This window comes from Canis lupus, chromosome 9 (assembly GCF_048164855.1).
Source record: "Canis lupus baileyi chromosome 9, mCanLup2.hap1, whole genome shotgun sequence".
Classification (NCBI taxonomy): Eukaryota; Metazoa; Chordata; class Mammalia; order Carnivora; family Canidae; genus Canis; species Canis lupus.
In genome coordinates, this window is record NC_132846.1 from 9,995,641 (window position 1) to 10,020,267 (window position 24,627).

At 34.6% G+C, this 24,627-nt stretch overlaps 2 long non-coding RNA genes across 6 annotated transcripts in view; one reads left to right on the forward strand and one right to left on the reverse strand.

The window, feature by feature from the left end:
* Positions 1 to 2,876: 2,876 nt before the first annotated feature.
* On the forward strand, positions 2,877 to 17,702 carry LOC140639761 (uncharacterized). 3 transcript variants are annotated; one of them, XR_012036381.1, is made up of 5 exons: positions 2,877 to 3,333; positions 6,931 to 7,028; positions 13,009 to 13,069; positions 13,354 to 17,128; positions 17,216 to 17,702. It is a non-coding gene; the product is annotated as an uncharacterized lncRNA (long non-coding RNA). The 3 variants fall into 3 exon arrangements; XR_012036379.1 differs by lacking the exons at positions 13,009 to 13,069; positions 13,354 to 17,128; positions 17,216 to 17,702 and adding an exon at positions 10,111 to 12,914; XR_012036380.1 differs by lacking the exons at positions 13,009 to 13,069; positions 13,354 to 17,128; positions 17,216 to 17,702 and having other exon boundaries at positions 6,931 to 7,098.
* A 1,523-nt stretch (positions 17,703 to 19,225) lies between these two features.
* The window catches only part of LOC140639762 (uncharacterized), a 309,354-nt gene continuing 303,952 nt past the window's right edge, over positions 19,226 to 24,627 (reverse strand). Inside the window, exon 9 of one of the 3 annotated variants that reach the window (XR_012036384.1) lies at positions 19,226 to 19,504. This is a non-coding gene — a long non-coding RNA (uncharacterized lncRNA). The remainder of the gene's footprint in view (positions 19,505 to 24,627) is intronic. The other 2 variants (XR_012036388.1, XR_012036390.1) reach the window with 2 other exon arrangements.

Consider the following 24,627-nt stretch of genomic DNA (forward strand, 5'->3'; position numbering starts at 1 on the left):
TATTTTTAGGTCTGATTCTGCTTCTTATTTGTGTATTGATTTGCTTTGTTTTTTAGGTTCCACATATGAATGAAACCATATAGTATGGCCAACAGATACATGAAAAGATGTTCAACATCACTAATTTTCAAGGAAATGAAAATCAAAACCACAAGGAGATATCACTATATCTGTTAAAGTGGCTAAAATAAAAAGGACAAGAAATAACAAGTGTTAGCAAGGATGTGGAGAGAAAGGAATCCTCATGCACTGTCCGTAGGAATGCAAACTGATACAATCACTGTGGAAAACAGTGTGGAGGTATCTTGAAAAGTTAGAGGTAGAAACACCAAGGTGCTTGGGTGGCTCAGATTGTTAGGCATCTGCCTTCAGCTCAGGTCATGAGCCCAGGGTCCTGGGATTGAGCCCTGCATCTTCTTGCTCAGTGGAGGATCTGTGTCTCCCTCTACCCTTGCCTCTCCATCTCTCACCACCCTCCCTGACCCAGCTTGTGCTCCCTCTCACTTGCTTTCTTTCAAATAAATAAATAAAATCTTTTAAAACAGTGGAAATACCATATGATCCAATAATTCCACTGATATGTTTGGGTTTAATCTACTATTTGTTTTTCTATTTGTCTCAACTGTTCTACATATGTTTTCCTTTCTTGCAATCTTTTTGAAAAATTTAGTACTTTTTATTATTCAATTTCTCCATGCTATTACTTATATTCATTTTTCTACTACTCTTTTAATGGTTATTCTAGATATTACAATATTAAACCTGACTTATTAAAAACTAATGTAAATTGATACTTTTACTTTCCAGACAATGTAAGGACCTTAGAACATGTAAAACATTTTAATACCATTTATCATTTTTCTGCGTTTTTGTTCTTGCTGTCATAAAATTCCACATATATTTTAGTCTTTTAAGAAATTTTTTATTGCAACTTTTATGAAACATAAAAGTGCTTCTTATAAGAAGTTTAATCATTGCAGAAATATATAATATTCAAAGTATTTTCCTTAGAGGAACTACTGTAAACAATTTGGTTTGTTATTTTTTCCACATATTTAATATGGTTTAAAAAACAGTTTTGTACCACTTTTCCTAAATGCTTAGACAATACATTTGTTACACTTTCTCCTCTTTTTATTTGGTCTTGTGGAGGAGGTCTTATACTGGGATGTGGAATAGATAGAATAGGAAAATTATTACTATCTTCCTCTCATATTCACTTTAAGTTGTTCATTCTGGCCTCATATTCTGCCTCTATTTCTTCTACAGGCTTTAATTTGGGGTTTGTAGACATAGAGTTGATTTATTGCTTCAAGCATTTAATAATATATCAGTGAGCTCTGCTTCAGGGCCAAGGCCAAAGCCAATGGAAAGCAGGACCAATCCTCCTGCTTATGTATTCATATCACTCACATTCTGGAAGAACTTGCCTTTGCCCCTGATTCCCCAGACATCCAGTATTCATGATCTATCTCCTTACCTTTCAGTGCCTCAGTTTTTCTGTCTCTAAAGTTAATGATATTTCCTCCATCATTCCTGCCCAGAAGCCTCCTCCAGTGTTGTGACTGTTTGTTTGTATGTATGTATGCATGTTCGTATGTATGTACGTATGTATTTTTGTATTACTCTAGTCAGCTATTTATCTTCGTGAGTGTGTGTGCATCAGCACTCATTTTCCATTAGGAATACACTTAGGAGTAGAATTGTTGGATGTTTACTGAGTGTATGTTTACCTTTAGATACTGTCAAATAGATTTCAAAAGTTTGTACCAATTTATACTCCCAACTTATACACCTATCAACGATGTTTTCACTTGCAGTTGATCCATTCTTCTCATTATTTGGTATTGCCCATCTTTTTTACTTTAGTCCTTCCTGTGGGCATATCATGGTATAACATTGTGATTTTAGTTTTCATTTCACAATTTAGTGATAATGCTGAATATGTTTTGATAAACTTATTATCAATCTGGATATTTTTGTTTGTTAAGTACCTGTTGTTTTGATCATTTTAACACTGAGTTGTCTGGGTTTTTTTTCCTATGGAATCTCAAGCATGTTATGAATTTGAGTCTTTTGTTGGACATAGACATTTCAAATACCATTTCCCAGTTTCTGAATTGCTTTTACTCTATTATCTTGTTTATATAATTTTGTTTTAATGGTTAGTTTTTTATGTCTAGCATAAGAAATATTTGCCTATCTCAAAGTCATTAGTATCATTGCCTCTGTTTCCTTCCAGATTTAGATTTTTAAAAAAGATTTCATTTATTTATTTGAGAGAGAAAGAGACAGAGCACAAGCAGAGGAAGGGGCAGAGAGAGAGGGAGAAGTGGACTCTCTGCTGAGCAGGGAACCCAATGCTGGGCTGGATCCCAGAACCCCAGGGTCATGACCTGAGCCAAAGACAGACAGATGCTTAACCAACTGAGCCACCCAGACGCCCCAAAGATTTAGACTTTTAATTTCCACATTTCTATATGATCCATCCACCCTGGACTAATCTTTGTATATGGTGTAAAGCAGGGAAAAATTCCTATTTTTCGTGCAGTTATTCAATTAATTAACCACCATTTATTTGTAAAGATATACTTCGCCTCCAGAACTGTAGCTGTGGCTTTGTGCCAATCCTTGTGCCTAATACCTAACACCAACACAGTCTTAATTACTGTAATTTTATAGTAGTTCTTGATATCTGGTAGTGTATATCATGTAGCATTATTCTTCTGCATGGTTACTTTGATAGTGTTTCCATAGAAACACAAGAATCAGTTCTTAAATTTCCATACAAAATATCTTCTGGAATTTTGATTAGGATTCTAGTGAATTTGAGGTCATCCTAAGAAACAACTGACATAACAATAAGAGTATTCTAATTAGTAAAGATGGCATATTCATAATTCTTCTTTAACTTCTTTTAATAGTGTCTTACAGTTTTTAGTATTGAGGACTTACATCTTATGTTGGATAGGCATATTTTAAACCCCATAAGATAATTAGTATTACTGACATCAACATTCATTTTGATTTACCCATATATTCACGCTTTTTGTTTTGTATTTCTTCCTGTATGCCTTTGCTTTTGTCTTTCTGAAGAACTTCCTGAGTTATTTCTTTAATATGGGTCTGCTCAGTTTTTGAACTTGTCTCTAAGTAAAGTCTTCATTTATGAAGAATATTTTCCGTGTTTGTAGAATCTACATTGGATCACTGGAAAAAAGTGCCATTTCAGTGTTTTCTGGCCTCCATTATAACTATTGGAAATATATTATTAGTTTTACATCTGATCTGAATATAATATGTCAGGATCTCTGGATGTCTTTAAATAAAAAGGTAAGTTTTCCTTACTCTTTGGTGGCTTTACATTACAATTTGTAAGGGCTTACAAATATCCATCTATCCCACCAAATTAGAGCACCAAATTAGAAGGATTAAAAGAAAATGTATTAAAGTGGATTAGTTCTTTTTTTCTCTGAAAACAGCAGATGAAGACGATATTATAGGAAAGTTTGCATCTGAGACTATGTGATTATGAAAATTACATAATGGGGACAGGTATTGGAGTCATGTTAGCATATAAAAATATTGTAAGTAAGACTAACCTGGAAGACTTCTGAAGGGACGATGACCAGAGCTATGGGGTATAAAGTATAGCAGAAGTTGGACAATTAAGAAAAGTATAAAATTATGCTTGCATGAAAACTTTCGTTTTTCTAAAAAGAAAAGAATCATTCAAGATTTCAAAACATTATGTCTATAAGAGTTTAAGGTTTAAATGATATTACAGCACTTAAAATCTTAGGCTTTATCTTTTCCAATAATCAAATTTGGCACTTTCTCAAATTTTCATTTCTTTTCTGACCTGAATAAGAGACTGGCATGCTGAATTTAATTGCACTCAGTTTATTTGCTTCTTGATTTTTGACTCATTATTTGAGTTGAATAAGTCAAAATGTTAGAAGTGAGCAGGGAGTTCTGAGAAGTGAAACTCTGAAAGCATGCCTCCTAGCCAGCATGTTAGAAAGTCAGAATTGTCAGAGGTCAAATTTGACTGTACATATTTTAACATATTTGGAAGGACACATGACAATTTAGTATTTACTTTTCTTGAATCTATTCTCCTTACTCTTTATCACAGTGGGGCAACCATCATATATCACACTGACATCTGAGTAGAGGTAGACATGTGGGTGCTGATGGAAAATGTACTCCAACCAACATAAAAACATGTCTATTACTAAGGAATATAAATGAGACTTTCAAACTCCTGAGCAATTTCTGGATTTTTTTTCCTTGGGTCTATGTTCACGAGTTAGAAGAAAGAAAGAGAACATACTTATGATTATGTGATTAATAAGATAACAACTGAGTTTTCAGTATAACTGTGGACGACCTGAGGGACAACTTCATAAGGCAATTCATTAAAGCAACTGGTTGCTAAAGGCCAAACATTAGTCAGTTTTATTCAATCACAATCAGTTCACGTTCAATGGGACCGAATTAGACTAGAATCAAATGTTTAAAAATTAGAATAATTATTAAAAGTACTTCCTGATGAAGAAATCTGTAACACTTGGGAAATTATCTATACATTTATCTAGAGCTACTCGAGATAGTTTGATAGGATCTGGTGAAATGAATTAAAGAATTGCTTTAGTGAAACTGTGAAATAGGATACTAGTCTAAAAAAAGTGTTATATTCATATATTTTAAATCATTTTTTTTTCTGTGTGAACCCTCAAATATCTGAAGACGAATTATTATGTATATGTGTGTGTGTGTGCAAGTGTATGTGTGTTTTAGCTTATTCACATGGGGAGCAGTCAAACAAGATTAAAAGTTCATGTGAAACCAAGAATTCCACTGATAAATAAGAGACTGCAAATGCACAAATTTGGAGTCACTTTTCACAAATGGGCTCTAATAACTGATGAGGATATTTTGTTGCCGTTACTACTGTTATTGTTTTTATTAATACCTATGATGCAAATTCATCCAAGTTCTAATATCTTTCTGGTCTTGTGATGCTTTACCCCAGAGAACAGAATTAACTTTTTCTTTCCTTTTGAAATACTTATCTTTAGATTGGTCATGCCTATCACATGAAGCATTGTTCATATGAGAATCATGGTATCAGTTCTCTTAAAAAACCTCCCCTTTTATCCCACTGGCAGTGGATAACACAGTATGGAATCTGTGCAAACGAAAACTCCAGAAACCAAATTCTCCCAGATGCTAACAATGCTTCCCTGGGGCATAGCGAGAAGGATCTCAATTCACCTCCTCTCCATGTTCTAACTAGACACAGGAAGCCCTTTAGCCACCAGCAATGGAGTTTCATTAAAGCCACTTCACTTTAGGTATAACAAAGCTCCTTCCAGGAAGCAAACCAGAAACTCTAGTCAGATTGTAGAATTGCCCAAACATTGGGGTCCCTGCTTTTACACAGCACAAAATTGTGTAATGGCACCAGAGGCTCCTTAACAAGCTAAAAACCCTATGGAGCAACAAAGATCAGGCTAAAGAGTCATGGAGTTTCTGATTGAAGCTGAAGTTGAATTGCCATTTCAATTCTTCCCTCAAGAAAATTATCCAATTAATCTGCATGGATCTTTTTGGGGAAAAAAAAGTCCTGTTATTCAAATGATTGCTAAGGAGAATGAATGGAACTTTTTTTTTTTTAATTGCTAAATCTGGTACATTTAAAAACTTTTACTTCTCAAATCCATCAGGGCTGGAAATCCTTGGAAGAGGTATTTCTCAGGCTTTTTTCTTTGTACTCAACTGGTATTCAAAGAAAGCCATATAAAAATCCCTTAGACTAGTAAAACTTGAGGGATGATTATTAAGGAAATCACAAGTCAGAGATCTTCCCCAAATGGGCCTTCTTTCTCTAAATCAGACTTTAAAGTAAACTCCACTGTGGAGACAGTCAGCAGAAATTCCATTTATCTTAAATTCCCTATTTGTTGTCAAGTCCCCTCCAGGAAGGGCAGGAACTAAATGATACCCAGCATGACTTAAGTTTGTAGCCCTGATTCCTTCTGAGGATTAGGCACAAAATATAGTCATATAAGCAAGGAAGCCAGCCAGTACTTCACCTTTACTAATGACAAAAGAAAATGATAGATCAGATTATAGCAGCACTTTACTATGGGGGCTTTTACAGTATCCTGAAAAATATCTAATATCCTTGTGTCCCTCCTTTAGTTCCTCCGTGTATAAAGAGACCATTTACCTCCCCTTACCCTGGAGCCAAATCCTTAGTTGGTATCATTTCCTCATCCCTCCTTGTAGCTTGGGTCAGGTTGCAATATGTTTTTGGTGGGTTTTAAAAATAAGTTTTGGGTAAGGTAAGAAAAGCAAAAATATTGTTCAAAGAACATACGTATGAATCATAGTTTGCTTTAGCTCATAAAAATTACATGGATCTTAATCTGAAATTTCATATGCAGTTGATATATATTCCACGCTCCTATCTAGTTTTTCTTCCTTAGTTTGTACCCAACATTTGGGATAAAACAGCTACCTACTTTGACTTCTAGGACCTGTTCAACTTGCAAGAGTCTTTCACGGTCAACTCAGATATTTGTTTATGCAGACAGTTATTAAAGGACATATTGTTTAAGTGTGGATTAAGAGATTTGCAATTATTCAGTGTTACAAAAATTAAATTCTGGTGGAATATCCAATTGTTGTGATTATAGAGAGAAATCTAACATTACATTTCAATTAGGGTATTGGCAATCTCATATTTATACAGTAAATACGTGGCAAAAGACATTTCTAAAATATTTTAGTAGAAGATGCTTCTATTCCTGAGAACAAGTGTTAAATCTTAAAAAGATTTTGTTAATGGGAATTTAGAAATATATGCACACATATATATAAAACTTAATATACTACATATTGTATTTTTTTATTGTGAAGAGCCAGCAATCAATAATCACCATTCCCCCTGGAGGAAAAGAGCTTATGCCTTCTATTTGAAGAAACTAAGCCAATAAGATGCAACAGATTTGCTTAAGGTAATATGCTTCAAACAGAGGGGTAAACCTGTCTTTTACCTTCCTGCTCCAATAAACAAAATGATCCTACTGGCTTTCCATGTTTTGACATACCTGTGTCTGTCAGTGCTCTTCTCCTGGACACTCGCCATATGGATCAAAAGCCTTGATCAACTAAAACTGCTGTACTGACACTTGGTGATGTTAGAGCAAGTGAAGATAAACAACTAGTAATAACCATTCCTTTCTACTGATATTAGAATGCAAAGATATTAGAGATGGTTTTTCATAATAAGAGTCTTCTTTTTTTTTCTGGATTAGATACAGTAAACAAGAATCAAATATAGGCAGAAATATGTAATTTAAAATTTTATGTTACATTTCGTTGAAATGTTAGCTGAATAATATTGCTTTGGCACATATGTTATATTCATGTCAATATGTTTCATATGCTAAAAAGATCTATGCAAGAGTGCCTAGCCTTCCCTGTTTACAAAAGAACTAAACAGCTGTGTAAGTTCATAGAAGAGGAGAGAAATTGAAAAAGAAAGTTCTATATATTTTTTTTATAAATTTGTTTTTTATTGGTGCTCAATTTGCCAATATATAGAATAATACCCAGTGCTCATCCCGTCAAGTGCCCCCCTCAGTGCCCGTCACCCAGTCACCCCCAGCCCCCCGCCCACCTCCCCTTCCACCACCCCTAGTTCCTTTCCCAGAGTTAGGAGTCTCTCATGTTCTGTCTCCCTTTCTGATATTTCCCACTCATTTTTTCTCCTTTCCCTTTTGCAAACTGGTGGTTGCCACAGGGTAGGTGAGGGTGGGGGGACCAGGTGAAACAGATAAAGGGGATCAAGAGTACCTTCATCTTAATGAGCACTGAGTAATGTACTGAATTGCTGACCTGTTACATTGTACATCTGAAACTAATATAACACTGTATGTTCAATATACTTGAATAAAAGAAGAGAAAAAGAAAAAAAAAAGAAAAGAAAAAGAAAGTTCTAGGACCTGTTCAGATTATTCAACTACACTTATCTAATGAATCTTGTGATTTAACGTAGAAAATAAAATATGCTTAGGAAGAAAATATGCACTGGATGCTCCAATTGAGAAAGAAGAGCCATTTGGTTGAACTAAGTATCAGAGGGCTCTTTCCCTTTCTCTCTTTTTTTAAAGCTAAGTTACAGATTTTCCATTCAGGTTCTTTTTTAGGCTTCACTTTGTTAATAGGTTAAACATATAATAACACTAAGTATCATACACACACACGCTAAACATTGCATATATATACACACACAAATATACTCATATAAGTTACAGTGAAAGCTATGAAATTTCTTAATATCGTGTTTGTATACTTAGTATAGTATACACTATACTTCCAGTAGTATTTGACTATAGGAAGAATCCTGAGCCTTATCTAATGTTATAATCCAGCTTGGGCTCTAAAATCAATTGCTGGATTTAAGACTACAGCAATAGCCACAACAATGGGGAATCATCTAGAAATCTTGTAGATAATATCCTGGTAAATTCTTATAAAAGTTATTGTTTTTGAATGGTTCCAGATCCAAATTTGGCAGCATAGTATTGTAAATTTGGGAATTGTCATTTTGCCTAATTTTGACCAATCCACCTTTTTCTCCTCTTCCTCTCTCATTTTAGAAAATTAATTCTTTGTTGATTCTTTAGCAAAAAGATACACAGCCGCAAATCAGCTAGGAACGTCTGGAGTTATTCTCTATCAAATTAGCCTCCACATGACATCTTATAATAATCCATCAAATATTTTATCATAAAGAGTTTTTTAAAAGTCTTCCATACTATGAGAAAGAAAATAATGAATAACATTGGTTTGTGCCTAAATATTGCAAAGATAAAGTTATTTGCACTGTTAATAATATTTTTCAACAATTTACCTCAAATTTGTGAATGAGATGAAGTTTATATTATAGTCACATTATTTGTTTGTTTGCAATGTTTGTTCTTTTTTTCCTGAATAGTCAATGAAATGCTAATTACCTTTCTCTTTTTATAAATAAAACCTATTCAGACATTTTGAAGTAACCTGTATCTTTTAATCTGAATAGCCATTTCTTTTTTGTGATCCTAAAGGATAGAATTTCCTGGCTGTTAAGTGCCTTTTTATTTCTCTGAGTTGATCTTGGAAATAGAGTGTTTGAGATTTTAGTTTATCTTGATACAAGCCAACCCATTCCTGCTTAGAATACTTTGGTTTTATATCTGGGAGCTTAATTACAAGATCCTTGGATAGAAGTTGTGCTACAAATTCTAAAAAAAAAGAAAAAAATGATGACAAGATAATTCTAAATGAGACTTTAACCTTATTATCTATATAACTCAGAAATCCAGACACTAGAAAGTCTGGATTGGGGAAATAAAAATTGAAGATTTCAGTGATATTAATGGAGCATTTTCCATCTTTTTTGTGATCGAATATTGAGCAACTAATAGGTTGATAGCATTATGCCATGCATATATGGACAGTAATTCTTATATTTGTGATTACAGATATCCCAAATATGAATAATGTATTTTATATTCCTAATTTTTAAAACACGAGTTGATAATAGCCCAGATAAATTTTGTTTTCATGTGCAGTACAGAATTCCATTCTATAAATATAACTTATAGAAAGCAATTTACCATTTTAAGCACATCGATGAAAACAGTGCCACATAGAGTGATTGGGACTTATCCTAAAAATAAATTACTTCAGTGATGGGGGAAAAAGCCCCCATGAGCAAATCATGAGGTGGAAACAGACCACACTCCTATACAACAAGAAACCTTTTAAGTGTGAAGAAACTGTAATACATGTGGCACTTGTAGGTACATTAAGATAAAACATCCAGGAGCCAGTAAATTTTGTCATGCTGTCAGAGTATTCAGCAGTACATCTGAGCTGTCGTACTTCAGTCATCAACATCCGAAAAAGCTTAGCATTTTAGAAAACAACTTTCCATAGAAACAATTCAACTTCGTACTAACAGGCATATGGATACTAACAGAATAAGTAAAATAGCAGTTGTCAGTCTCTCAATCTTTACGATTCTTCTTTCATCTCCTATTTGACCAGAGCCCTGATGTCCCCATGATCAATATTCTCCTGTTCTTTTTGTGAAGACAGAGTGAAGAAAAGGAAGAAGGGAGAGTGAGAAGGAGATGGAGAAAGAGAATCAATCAGAGATGCTAAAGAGTACTAAAGACAACAGGGCTTTTTGGTTACCAGAATTCTTTGTGATCATTTTGGTAGATTTGCATTGGGTTTTACTATGGGCTTATCTGGGGAAAGAGAAGCAGAAAAGGAAATATTCAGGAAGTATGTGTGCCCATCATGTTCCCCGGTGATGCCTTAATTTACAGGACATTCTGGTACCACCTTTCATATAAAACACTGACCCAGATGTGGTCTTCTGTATGAAAGTCAAAAGAATCTAGGAATTTTTTAAATTAGGAAAAGAAAACTCTATCAGCTCCTTCACACCCACACCAAAAAGGTTCTGATATAAAATATTTTGGTTTCCCTAATGCTTAGAGTTAGTTCAGTTTTGTAATTCTAAATTCAAAAGCAGGAAAAATATTAGAGTGGTTGAACTGCACTTGTTAATTCTATAATTCTTGATATTTTATAAAAATCCATCCTATATTCTTAAAATATAATAGCATATACAGCTAAAAATAATTAATGCATCAGCATTGTGCTAGTTATATCTTCCTTCTCTCTTAAGATTTTTCATAATTATCATTGAAGTGCACTTTTATGATGCTATCATTTTGGGATAAAGTATTCAGATATCATTCCACAACAGGAATTCCAACACAAAAAATTAAACCAAATTAGATTACATTTTTTTTAAATTAAAAAGGAATTCCAATAGCATGGTTTTAAAGCCAGAAGCATATTTTGGTTACATATAAGTATAAATACATTTGGTTCTGGAGTTCTCATTCTGCATTTATAGAAAACTAACATGGTATTCTCCTACAAAACAGAGAATGATTAAAACCTTTACATATTAATTCACCATTAAAATATATTATATTTATCATTTGTGACTAGGTACCCAGAGATAAACAAAGTCATAGTTCTTATCTTCAAGGAGCATATAGTTATAGGGAAGAGAGACAAGAAATTTAATTTCTTGCTATTCAAAATGTGTTCTAAAGACCAGCACATGTGCATCATCTGGGAGCTTGTTAACACTGCAGGATTTCAGGACATACACTAGACATACTGATTCAGAACATATGTTTTCACACAAAATCCTCAGGTAATATGTACGCATGTTAGAGTTTGAGAAACACCAGTTTAATTGGAACCTGAGCAAGATTACTGTCCTAACACCTAGAAGACACATGAAGATGGATGAGTTTGAAGGTGGGAAGGTGGCATGATGGGATGGAAAGATTCTGGTGCCTCCATTTTGTTCTTCAAACAGAGGACAGACAGATTGCCAGTCAGGCACCTTTTACTAGCATAAAAATAAATGTTTTAAAAGGAATATTTGTTTTTGAACGTTTTTGGTTTACATATTATTTGGAAAAACAGTCATATTACTGTTGACAATATGCCAGTTTGACAGAAATATGATTGTATAAATCCACATCAAAAGAAAGTTTTATTTTTATTTTTTATTTTATCCACCTTACAATTTGCTGAGGAATAAATGACCTTGGTGGCTTTTTTTAAAAAAGATTTTATTTATTTATTCATGAGAGACAGAGAGAGAGAGAGAGAGAGAGAGAGAGAGGCAGAGACACAGGCAGAGGGAGAAGCAGGCTCCATGCAGGGAACCCGATGCGGGACTCCATCCTGGGCCTCCAGGATCATACCCTGGGCCAAAGGCAGGCACCAAACCACCGAGCCACCCAGGGATCCCCAACCTTGGTGGCTTTGTCAGTTCTCCAGTTTTGAGTGCAGTGACAACACAGGAAACTTTGTTGCCTTAAGATCTCAACCCACAACACATCAGTAGAACCAGCTCACATAAGATGATCATTTGGAAATTGAGACATTTAAACTCCTTTTCACCTTATTTGCAAAGCTTCAAAGAGATATGGGAACAAAGCAACATTTTTTTTTATCAAGTCTATCTGTGCACATCAATACCTCAGCCACACTCCCTCTGCCTCTTTTCCATTGCTTCTTCCATCCAGGACACCATGAATATGTTGTCTATGGCCAGGATAGAGTCTTACAAGGAACAGACCATTTTCTCTGTTTTCCCTTTCCATGTTATATTAGTATGTTGGAATGTTAACTCTTTTATGTGAGAGATCAAATAAGGGATGCTTTCTGAAATTATTTTCTGAATGTGACTATGTGTATACATGTGTGTACATATACATATATATAAATGACATGCAAGAATCATATAGAAGGGTTGACAAAAATACATAACATATTAATGCATGATTCCATGAGTAAGACTCAGATACAAAAGTAAAAACAAAACCTTAATTTTTTTTAAAGATTTTATTTATTTAATCATGAAAGACATAGAGAAGAGAGAGCGGCAGAGGCACAGGCAGAGGGAGAAGCAGGCTCCATGCAGGGAGCCTGATGTGGAACTCGATCCCGGGACTCCAGGATCACACCCTGGGCCGAAGGCAGGTGCTAAACCACTGAGCCACTCAGGGATTCCTAAAACCCTTAATTTTTTAAGGCATACAGAAATATTATTTTAAAGTAATTCTTGTTAACACTTGTGTTATATATCAAAAGGCAAAGATATTTTGTGATATAATACTTATTACCTAGATCCAAATTAGGAAAATATAAAATAGTTACGAAGGAAAATGTCTTATTTCTGGAACTTAATCCAGGTATATTATTAATAATTATTTGACTTATTTAGACATAGACACTTTTAACCTTTGTATGTCTTTTTTATTCTTCATATATCATTTGCAGATTATAATTTATTGTAATTGTTTATATTTCACATCAGTTCAATTGAGGTTCTCTTCCTAGGATGAAAAAAATTTAGGAGGAAATTCTTGGACACAAAAACTGACTTTATAAATTGGAAAAGGTAAATGAGTTTTTATAAACCATATAAAACTATCTTACAAAGGACCCAGTTGCTTTTCTCAGTAAGTTTTAAGCATCTCAAATATTTCTAAATATCCAGTCCAATTAATCTCCTTCTGAATTATAATCCCATCAGGAACTTTTTATATTATTATTCTAAACAGTAACTTTTATTGTAAATATATGATTAGAGTTATTCAGAATGTACAATAGCCTTCATAAATCCTCTTCTGCAACTGCCAGTGATAAATTTATTAAACTTAAAATCTTTCTATTTATATGTAGCTAAGAATTGATGCTTGTCCAGCTGAGGTCTGGCCAGCAAACATAATCCGCATCAATACTTTACAAGAAGGCAAACTTCATGCAAGAAATTAATCGCACAGGTGATGGAATAGCGGAGAAAGATAACTGGTAACAATAGGAATAGAGTAACTTACAGATTTACACCATCAGGAATTCACTAACGTCCTTAGACTGGAGAATCAACGAAAGGAAGGTGGAAAACTGGAACCCAGGATCTGTGTGCCTCTCAGGTTGGATGACAGAACCACGGGGGACCTGATGGTGGCAGCTGGAGTCGCAGAAGAGAGGAGCCACTACCAGGGAAAGTGCTTAAGGAGGGGATATTCTAGCCACCTCCCTTATCCTGCCCTCCATCTCTCATCTTCACCTTCATGACCAACATAAGCCAGAAGTCAAAACAACCTTGCAAGCCAAGAAAATCAGCCTTTAGGGGTCAGAAGGATAAAGAACTGATCTGCCAGCAAAGAGGCCCAAGTCCTGCAAAATAATCCTCCAGGTTTTTATAAACAAATACGAAAACTAAAGTTTTAAAAGCAATTTGTAACAGTAAAGGTAGGAATGCACACATTGCCCTCAAACTTAGCCCTCCTGAGAGAGAAATCTAGCACCTACATTTTTCACTCATCAAAGAGGGCAGTGAATAGCAAAAGAAATCACAGCTGAAAGAGAATTATATTAATCAAAGCAATTTCTGGTGAAAGGAGGCATGGAAATCTCTAAGCAAGTTATAGAAAGAAAGCTACACTCTTCAAACCACTGAATTGAAAACAAAGCTTCAGATGATAACTATATGATTTGACAAAGATACTTCAAATTGCTCAGGAAAATCTTTTTCTTTACAGTAATGTTTCAGGCTATTTAAAACAGAATCTCAGTCGAGGAACTAAACAAAGATGCTAGGATTGGACATAGAAGACAGATGAGTTTGGCTGTTATCCACATAAGAATAGAAGCCAAAATTATGCTGACTATAAATGGAGCCAAGCGATGTCATATAGATTTGAAAACCATGTTGTGCCAAGGAAGATGTTAATGTTTTTCAGTTTTCAGGTTTACTAAAGATCATAAGTTGTTTGATTTCTTAATCTAGTTTACATATCCTAAATACCACTGCAACTTGCAAGCACCCCTCCCCGCCCCCCACACACATTTGTTTTTTAAATTCTAGATTTGACAGTTTGGTCTAGATTCCAAGCCTAACTAGATGGGCGGTATTTTGGTTCATTCAGATATATCTTATCGATTTGTTTTGCATGACTTATCAGATACAGTTAACTCTTTGGAGTAGAGGTAATTTAAAATTATTTACAGCTCTTGTTTAGACTAGTAACTGAATCCATCATGCCCTTGTAGAAGATACACAGGGACTTTACTGGAGGTGAAAATTTCAAAGGATGTTTCCTTGCTTTCTCTTCCTTGCACCCTGTATCTAAGATAAAGAACAAGGATCATCTTTGCTTCGCATAATGATGTGGAGCAACTAAACCAAATAAATATGTGATGAAATCATTTGCAAGCATGGAATTTGTGAGCATATTTTTGAACATGTTCAAAAGCTCATGCGCACATGTATATTTATACATTTGGAGCCTGTTAACATTTCCTAATATTTTAAGTCTCTGAAATGATTATTATAATATTTGATATCCTCAGATAAAGAATGAAGTTTAACTGGAAAAGGAATCTTCCATAAACCTTTTAAAGGTTGCCATTATTTTCTTTGTAAATCTATGGATGATAGCTAAAATAATCAAAATCTTCCAGAAGATAAACCTCACAATGTTAAATGGCATTTGTATATTTGTACCACTACTTTGCTTTAGAAAGGGTTTCCAGAGAGTTGTAAAGGTATATAACATGATACAAAGTAGCACAAACTAAAAAGTAGCATTAACAAAAACTAAGTGGGATTAGAAAAATATGTGTGTGGGTGTGTGTGAGTGTGTACTGTGGTTTGTTTTTATTGTTAACAGGATGCAAAACAACCCAGGCAGTACCATTAAATGTTCAAGTTATATAAGGCAGTGATAATGATAGTAATGTATGCCAACATATTTGTAAATATTATAGAATAATACACATGAAATATTATTATAATTATCTCATTTGAGCCTAAAAACACCCAGAAGAAAGAAAAACATACTGGATCCTATTATTTGTTTCAATGGGTATAAAATCAGAAAACCTGTAACATTTTCCTTAAACCTTTAAACATCATTTTCCTCTTCCCCAACTCTGTTGGTAACACGACTTTCTCACTATATCACATTTTCATAGAATTTAAGGTACTCTTCAGTCATTAGGTCCCCCACTTCGGGAACCTGGAATCTACCTCAAAGCCTTAAGTCACCATCTAAATCCTATCTCCTGAGCTCTGCTCCCTGTCAACTGGCAGGTGTCTAAAATGCCTCAGTCTGCATCCCTGGATCCCTCACACCGCTTTTCCTGCATGTGCTTCCAGACCTCAGAATACTGCTGGTAAGATCTGTGGTCCTAGTTTCTTGTCTTGCTTATTCTCTCTCTCATCCTGTACATCATTTACACATCAGTTTTCCCAACTCTCCCTCACTACAGCTTCCAGGTTCCTACTGAATCTGCTTGGAGTCAACTGTGTGAACAGACACTTTTGCATTTGACCACTGTCTGGTTGAGTTGCTCTATTTTCTCATGTTTGCCCTCATCCCTCCAGACCCTCTCAGGATTTTAGCACATGCTTCCTCTCATCTCCCTTGTCATCTCTTTCTGATTAAGATATTCTAATTCCTCTTCCTTCTATCAGAATCCTCTCCATAGTGACTACCACAGCCTACTTCCAAATTATGGAAAAAACTGAAAATATCTTCAAAAACCAGCACTTTACCCATTCATTCATTTATTTTCTCTGCTCCACAAACACAGCCACTGCCTTGTGAAGCTCATAGTCCAGCAGTGAAAAAAAAATTGTTATGGTATGATATAGTAAGTTTTGTGATGAAAGAATGCCTCAAATACTACAGGAGCTCAGAGGAATCTTGAGCAGGTCAGGAGTGTGAATAATAACCTTGCCAGGAATACATGACATTTCAGCTAGATCTGGAGGGATAATCAGGAAGATGTGGCAAAGGGAACTGCAAGGTATAGGCTTGGAAAGCATGAAACATTTGATACAGAATGGAGTGTCAAATACCTAGAGATGACCCAAGTGCTAGGCTTAGAAGACATGTGGTAGGAAGTGGCACTGGTCCCATAGGCTACAGAACCCAGGTGCATCCGAATCTAAAACTTGTATTTTAAAAAATAAAAAAATAAAATAAAATAAAACTTGTATTTTTAACTGCTTGGAACTATTCTCAGGAAAACCGTTATAATAAATAAATATATAATAAATAATAACAAATCCATAATGATAAATCCATTTTTATTGGATTCAGAAGTTAGTTTACAGTGACACAGGAGTCTGCACTACCAGATGTCATAATGCAGGCTTTGTAAACTCAACTTTCTACAGAGGCCAGGCAGTAACATAAATCAGTAGCTCTATATCAGTCACTCTGTGATGCAGTAGCTTTCAAATACGGAGCTCTGTGAAATTTGGAGAACGAATGTGCCATTTAAATATGACTCCCTCTTCTTACGTCTACAGTTTGAAGTCATAGAAAATGCCCACCTAGCATTGACTGATATTTTCCTTTTCCAGAAATCCTAGAAATTCAGATGTGAGCTACCCACTGATTTAAACATCTTAAATGGGGCCAATACACTGGGAACCAAACAGGTCTGTAGTCCATATCTGGCTCTCAGGCAATCAGTTTACAGTCTCTGTTAGAAGACCAGAAGCCTTTTTTTTTTTTTTTTCCCCAAGGTAGCCAACGAGCTTAGTCCATAACTGAATCAAAAACAGCAAGAAAAAAACCAGCATGCTGCCTAAAATCCTTCGATGGCTCCGGATTCTGATTGGTGTGAAATACAGCATTCTTCATTGCCAGCAAGGCTCTGCATGATCTGGCAACTTCCCAATCTCAAGCTCCCTGCTGAGATACCTTCCTCTTTGCTTGCCACAGTCTACCCACAACACCGTTTACCCACGGATTAATTTCTCAGAAGAACTAAGCTCCTCCTTCTCAGAGATTTGAACATTATCACCTTTGCTTAGCATGTGCTTCCTCTTCTTCTCAACTAATAAATTCTTAACCATCATTTTTGTCTTAGATTAAATGCCACTTAGGAAAATGACATCTACAAGATAACACTCCCTCTTAAACTTCTGCCTCATGTCACTATGTCTTTTTCCTTTATAACTACTCTCTATTGCAATTAAATAACTATTTGAAGTTTTGGTTTACATGATATTATCTGTCCCATTATTCTATAGCTCCATGAGGGCAGGGTCTCTCATTATGGAGAGTAGGTGCAGTAGGCACTAGTTATTAGTTGAATAAATAGATGAAGGATTTGTTCATAAATTCTGTATCACATGTAGAATTTCTTGTGAGATTTAAATAAATTATTTAAATTAATAAGTTAATAAGTCTATGTAATATGTTAAGCATGGTGCTAGGAATATAGTAGTTGTTCAATTAAGTGTTAATCATTCTTTGATATATATTTTCACTTCCATGGTTAGAAATAGAAAAGAAAAACCAAACGAAAGCATGTTTCATATTTTCTAATGCAATTCCCCCAGGTGTCTTATGTTGGGTTTCGCAAAAAACAGACCCTGAGGTAAGACTTAGGTACAAGACAAACTTTAGAGGTAAACCCAGGCAGCACAATAATGGAGTGGAAAGATGAAGCAGGGAAAGGAGAAAAACCAATAGAAGGTTTATTAATTAGCAATTCACCACTGGGCTCAATCCTGAGGAGACCAGGTTAAACATAAAAGCCATGTTAAATATAACCTGAGGTTTGCCCCACCAAGGAGCAAGAGACTTTGCTTACTGATAAAAAGTTCTGTTCCTCATTGGTTGGGAGTTGTTCCTGGGAGCAACTCCAGTCACTAAGAGGCATCAAAAGAAAATCCTGAGGATCTTTTAACTGACTGACTTTGTCCTATTTGTTTCTGTGATCTCGGAAGGTCTTCTTTTTAAGAATCACATGTCCCTTCTTCATAATCAGCATTTGTTTTGCTAGCATTATCCTAAATTGGTACAATATTTTTATAAGGCGATTTAGTAATGTGTTGCAAACAAATGGATGCCTGTTGACCTCCATAAGTCTACCTCAAGATGCCTTCCCTTAGGCAATAATTATGAATATGTGCTGATATTTTCCTTTTTTTTCAGATAGATTAATTTTTGTAGAAATTTAAAGAATGCTTAAAAATATGTAAAAAATAAAAGTTAGCACTGCCACAATGGAGTCATAAATAGTATTTATATTAAATATAAAGTATTTTTTAAATTTTATTTATTTATTTGAGAGAGAGAGAGAGGGAGAAAGAGAGAGCATTGGTGTGGGGACGGATGGACAGAGGGAGAAAGAGAGAGATTATTAAGCAGACTGTGCTGCACATGGAACCCAACATGGGGCTCAATCTCATGATCCTGAGATCACAGCCTGAGCTGAAACTGAGATAAGGAGGCTTAACTGACTATGTCACCCAGCTGCCTCAAATATAAAATATTTTTTAAATAAAATTACACTACTCATGCTGAAATTTTCTATATACATTTTGTGATGAAGTTTGCTAATAGTTTGAAAATTTTTTTGGTAAGTCTCATTTGTAATATTGGTGTTATTCTAAGACATTCTGAGGCATATTTAAATAATACAGACCGATTTTTATTTTTTATTTTTTTTCGATTTTTAACAGTTATATCATATTCAGGCCCATAATATTCTGTCTAAGGTTAGACACACAGTAAGTACCCAATAAGTGAAAGAAATAAGGCATTAAAAAAGAAATAGCTCAGGTTAATTGTAGATATTTCTGTTATTCTAACATTGTTGGTGCCAAGCATGCACCACAATACTTCCATGGTTTTCTTATGATGTACTTCCCTGCCTTCCTCCTCTTCTTTCTCTATACTCCATTGTTAAAAATTTGTCTTTAGGGATACCTGGGTGGCTCAGTGTTTGAACATCTGCCTCTGGCTCAGGTCGTGATCCCAAGGTCCTGGGATGGAGTCTCACATCAGGCTCCCAGCAGGAACTGTAGTAAAAAAAACAACAACAACAACAACAACAACAAAAACAAAACAAAACAAAACAAAACAAAAAAACAAATGTATCCATTCCTAGAGAAAGTTTGTGGCACATCAAGTATCTCACAGCTGCCCAAGTCCCAGAGCTTCTCCCTGGATTTTATACACCCATTTTCATGTCCCCTGAATACCATTGCTGAAATGGCTACACTTAGGGTCGGGTTCAGAGACACCTATATTCATGAAGTCTTATTTCGCATCTTCTACTCTTCCCATTTCCAACCCCTACTCTTTTTTCCATTTAAGGTTAATTATTTCATCTTTGCTCTGGTTCCCTTCCCTTTCTGCTTCCATGTGAACAATTATGCTCTCTAAACAGCATTTGGGTTTTCTAAGTTTACCTTCTTAAAACAAAATGAAACAAAACAAAACTCCTATCTAAGTTTTCTAATTACTGACCCATTGCGTTTCTATTCACAACAGAATATTTTGAAAGAGAGAACTCCTTTTTATCTCCCTCATCCTTGTCCCTCATTCACTCCTCAGTCCTCTGTCATCTGTCTACACCAGGGACCTATTCTCAGGAAGGCCACCAGCCATTCCCTCATTTCAAAATTCAATCATAACTGACAGCATTTTTCATGATACCACAACTCTTATTTTTTTGTCTGTTTGCCTGTCATATTTTGTTGATTTTATTTAGTTGTTTGCTGTTATTGTTGTTTTGCTTTCTGCATACCATGACTTCTAAATTCCCTGTATGGCCTCTCCATGTCCGTATATTTTATGATATCTTCCTCTGGATGCTCCTTATATCCTGCTACTCGAAAAGTTCTACACAAGGCCCCTTTATGTCTCATTCCACACACTTTGAAACATTTCCAAAATTTCAACTATTTTATTTGTTAATGACTACAAAAGTCTATTATGTGTAGAACCATGTGTAATGGTTCTCCTGAGCTTAGTAAACACCTATTAATTCATTCAAATAATTATTCAATGAGAGACCATTATATGTTAAGCAAATTGCTACAGGCTAAGAACACAATGATGAACAGGGAACAAGAGCTTACATTTTGATAGTTAATATAGACAACAAATAAATAAACAAATTTTAAAAGCAATTTCCATGGTTACGAGGACTTAAAAGGGACTAAGAAACCAGCATGATCCAATAGCCAGGGAGAGGATAGTTTGTTTAGAGAAATAGCCTTGAAGCTAGTAAGAGAAGAAATCAGGCAAAAATGCCTGTTGAAGAGATTTCCAGCAAGTACAAACAGTTTGAGGCAGGAAAGAAGTTGACATGTTTGAGAAACTAAACAGAGATCAGTTAGTCTGAACATTAAAATTAGGGTATGATAGGAGGTTGAAGTATAGTGGAGCCATAAAATCTTTTTAGTCCATGATCTAGTGTTTAGATTTATTTCAAAGGCAATCAGAAGCCACTGGAGCATTTTTAGCAAGGCAGATATAATTAATCTAAAAAAATGCATTTTTTAAAAAAGTAAAGTACAACTAGAGAAAATTACAGACACCATGGGTGTATAGCTTTGTTGGAATTTGAACACATCCATGTAACCAGTATCTAGGCCTAGAGATAAAATTTTATTTCTACCTCAGATGTCCCCTTTGTCCTCTCCCAGATACTACCTGTTCCCTGCCCAAAGTAACCACAATCCTGGCTTCTTTTTTTTATTTTTTTATTTTTTTATTTTTATTTTTTTTTTTTACAATCCTGACTTCTAATTCAAATTCATTAATTTTGTTTCTGTAGTTTATATGAATGTAATTGTGCAGTATGTGCTTTCTTTTCTCTGGATTCTTTCACTCTACATTAAGTTTATGAACTGCTCCCTTGTCATTGTCTTCTGGTATTTTTTGCAAAGAATTCTATTTTGTGAGGATTCCACAACTTGTTTATCTATTCAATTGATGATGGGCACTTGAGGGGTTCCCAGTTTGGGGAAATTATTAATAATGCTCCTATGAACAATCCAGTACATGCATTTTGGTGAATATATGCATCTTTTTCATGGGACTATACCTAACAGTAGATTAGGGTTAATAATTCATGCATATGTTCACCTTTATTAGGTTCTACCGGTTTTCTGAAATGATCATATTTGTATGTGTGTACGTATGTACATTTTATATGTAGCTATTTATTTGGAAGATATTTCCAATACATAGAAGAACTGAAAAAACATTTTAAATATTCTTTAACATAATCAAATATTGTTAATGTGTTCCCCACCCTCTTTGTCATTTGCTCTCTTTATATGTATGCATGTCACATTTTCTATACCACTTGAGACTGTTACATAAAAAATGATCTTTTATTTCTAAATATTGAGTATTTCCCGAAGTTTTTGTTTTATATAATCATAGGACAGTCACATTTTAGTAAATTTAACATTGATACATAATATTTTTCCTAATCTAATGTAGCTATTCTAGTTTTGTGAATGGTTAAATGAACTGTGGTACATCCATACTACAGAATGGTACTCAGAAATAATAAAGTAGCAAATATTTTTTTTTTTTTAAAGTAGCAAATATTGATAAAAGCAACCACTTGGATAAATCTCAAGGGAATTATGTTGAGTGAAAAAGCCAATCCCCAAAGGTTATATACTGTATAATTCCATTTACATAACATTTGCAAATGTCAAAATTATAAAGATGGAGAACAGATCAGTGGTTACAAGCAGTCAGAGTGGGAGAGATGGCAAGAAGGAGGCCAGTGTGGTTATAAAAAGGAAGCAAAAAGGATCTTCATGGTAATAGAACTTGGAGCTATTTATACCTACACATGTGATAAAATTGTATGGAACTGTACAGACACAAGTACATGTAAAATGGGGGAAATCTAAACAAAATCAATGGATTGTATTAATATCAATTTCCAGGTTGTGGTATTGTACTAATGAAAATTATAAAATCTTTTATAATTGTGAAATATAATTATATACTGGGTACATGGATTACAAATGTATAGAAGAAGGTAAAAGTAATTCCTCCTTATATCACATAAAAATAAAATTTGGGTAATTTATAGACAAAATGTTTAAAGCAAAACAACAGTGCATTTAGAAAATAATATACAAAAACACTTTAATAAACTTGGTGTTGGAAACTCATTTTATACAGCGCACAAATTTTAAGATAAACACAGAGATAAATCTGACTACCTTACAAAGTACTTATCAGAGCCTTCTTCTTACTGGTCCCTCTCTGGATGCCATTCCCTACCATCCCCAGGGCATTCTCTCTCACCTTCTTCATTTAACTTTCACCCTCTAAGTGCAGCTTTCCTTGGCTACCCTATGCAAAATTGTAATGCCTCCTCCCTGTTTCTGTTCACATTTACCATCTTTCTTAGCTACATTTTTTTCTCCTTAATATTCAATTCATTTAATATGGTGAACCTCTTTGAGGGCAGAAAATTTTGTCTTTTTTATTTTAATGCTGTATTCCCAGCAATTAGTCCACTAATAAGTGGCAGATAGTAAAGCACTAAATAAATATGAGCTAATGAAGAAATCTTCTAAGCCTTCTTTAGCTCTTGTTTTTTTTTTCTTTCCAAAACAACCAGTACTCAAACAGAAAACTGTGTGCCATATGAGATAGTCTTCCCACCTGCACTTCACACTCAACTAAGTCCTAGAAATGTTCTGAACATGTTTCTATCCATATCCACTGACACCTCTTAGTCCAGGTTGCCGTCACTTCTGACCTACCCTACTATAGTCACTCAATTTTTTTCTCTTGTACTATGATCTTTTCATGGCAGCCTAAGTATGTATTTTTAATACAGATTAAGGAACCATCTTTAATTCAGTGTCTCCCATTGCCCTCAAGATGAAATACAAGCTTTTTCGTGTTATTCCAAACCCTTCGTTTCTCCATTCTCCAACCTCATCTCTAGCTTATTCCTACAAAATTCCCTCCCATCTTCATCCTCCTCCTGCCCCAATACTATAATTTTTTTCCTCCCAATACTGTATTCTTCTTCACCTTCTTATCTTTGAACTTAGCTCATTTCTACTGTCCCTTCAGGTCTCAACCTGAATATTTCTTTCAGGCAGTCTTCCCATTCCCCTTGATGTCCTGTTTGAGTTCTCTCCCTCTGCCAGAGTAACATGTACTTCCATCATGACAGTTTATCACATAATAGTTAATTGCCTGGATACTTGTCTGTGTGTATCCCTGCCAGATGTAAAGAAGATGATGGTAAAGACCATGACAGTCTTGGCCTTGATCCCAGAAGAATTTCTAGTGTTTCCAAATTCCTGCAATATGATATATTTGTGCTCAGCAAATATATGTTGAGTGAAGAGTACCCTTCCTACTCCATAGTAAACCCTGAGTTTACAATGGAGAGAATCAATGGTAATAGAGTATGAAATTAAAAAAAAAAAAAACAAAAACAAAAAGAGTGCTCTGGTCAGAATATGAGTCTTTGAACATCAGGTGTTGAATATAAATGTTGAATCACTAAATTCTCTTGAAACTACTATTACACTGTATATTTACTAATTGGCATTTAAATAAAAACTTTAAAAAGGAATAGAGCACTATGGTCAGAATAGAAGTCTTTGAGTAAATAACTGCATGAACACATGCAATTAGTATGGTCATGGTATTTTCTAGAAATCATTCATAACTTTAAAGATTTAAAATTCTTACCATGATTGTTATTATTAAGAGGATAGCACTACAACAAATCAACAGAGCTATTTTTTTCCCATGTTTCCTCAGTATTATTACTTTCAACACCTGAGAATAGATACAAATGTAGACACAAATTTTAATGATCATAAAATTTCCATTTCAAAAGATTCAGATTTTGTCTATTTCTGAAAAAAATAGTGTTGAATTCATGCTGAAGTTTAACCTATTTGAAATAAACCTCAAATTAGTAGATTCAAAGCAATGTCTAAATGCCAAGTAATGGTGCTATTTCTGATTTTAATAACTCTGATAAACAAAATCTATAATTGCATACAAAAAGATGACCACCCCAAAATAGCTAGGTTGCTTTCATTATTTGTCCTTCTTTCTTTGGTTTGCTAGTCCAGAAAATATGAAAAGAACTTACTTACTTCAGTGCAATTCATAACTGCTGCTA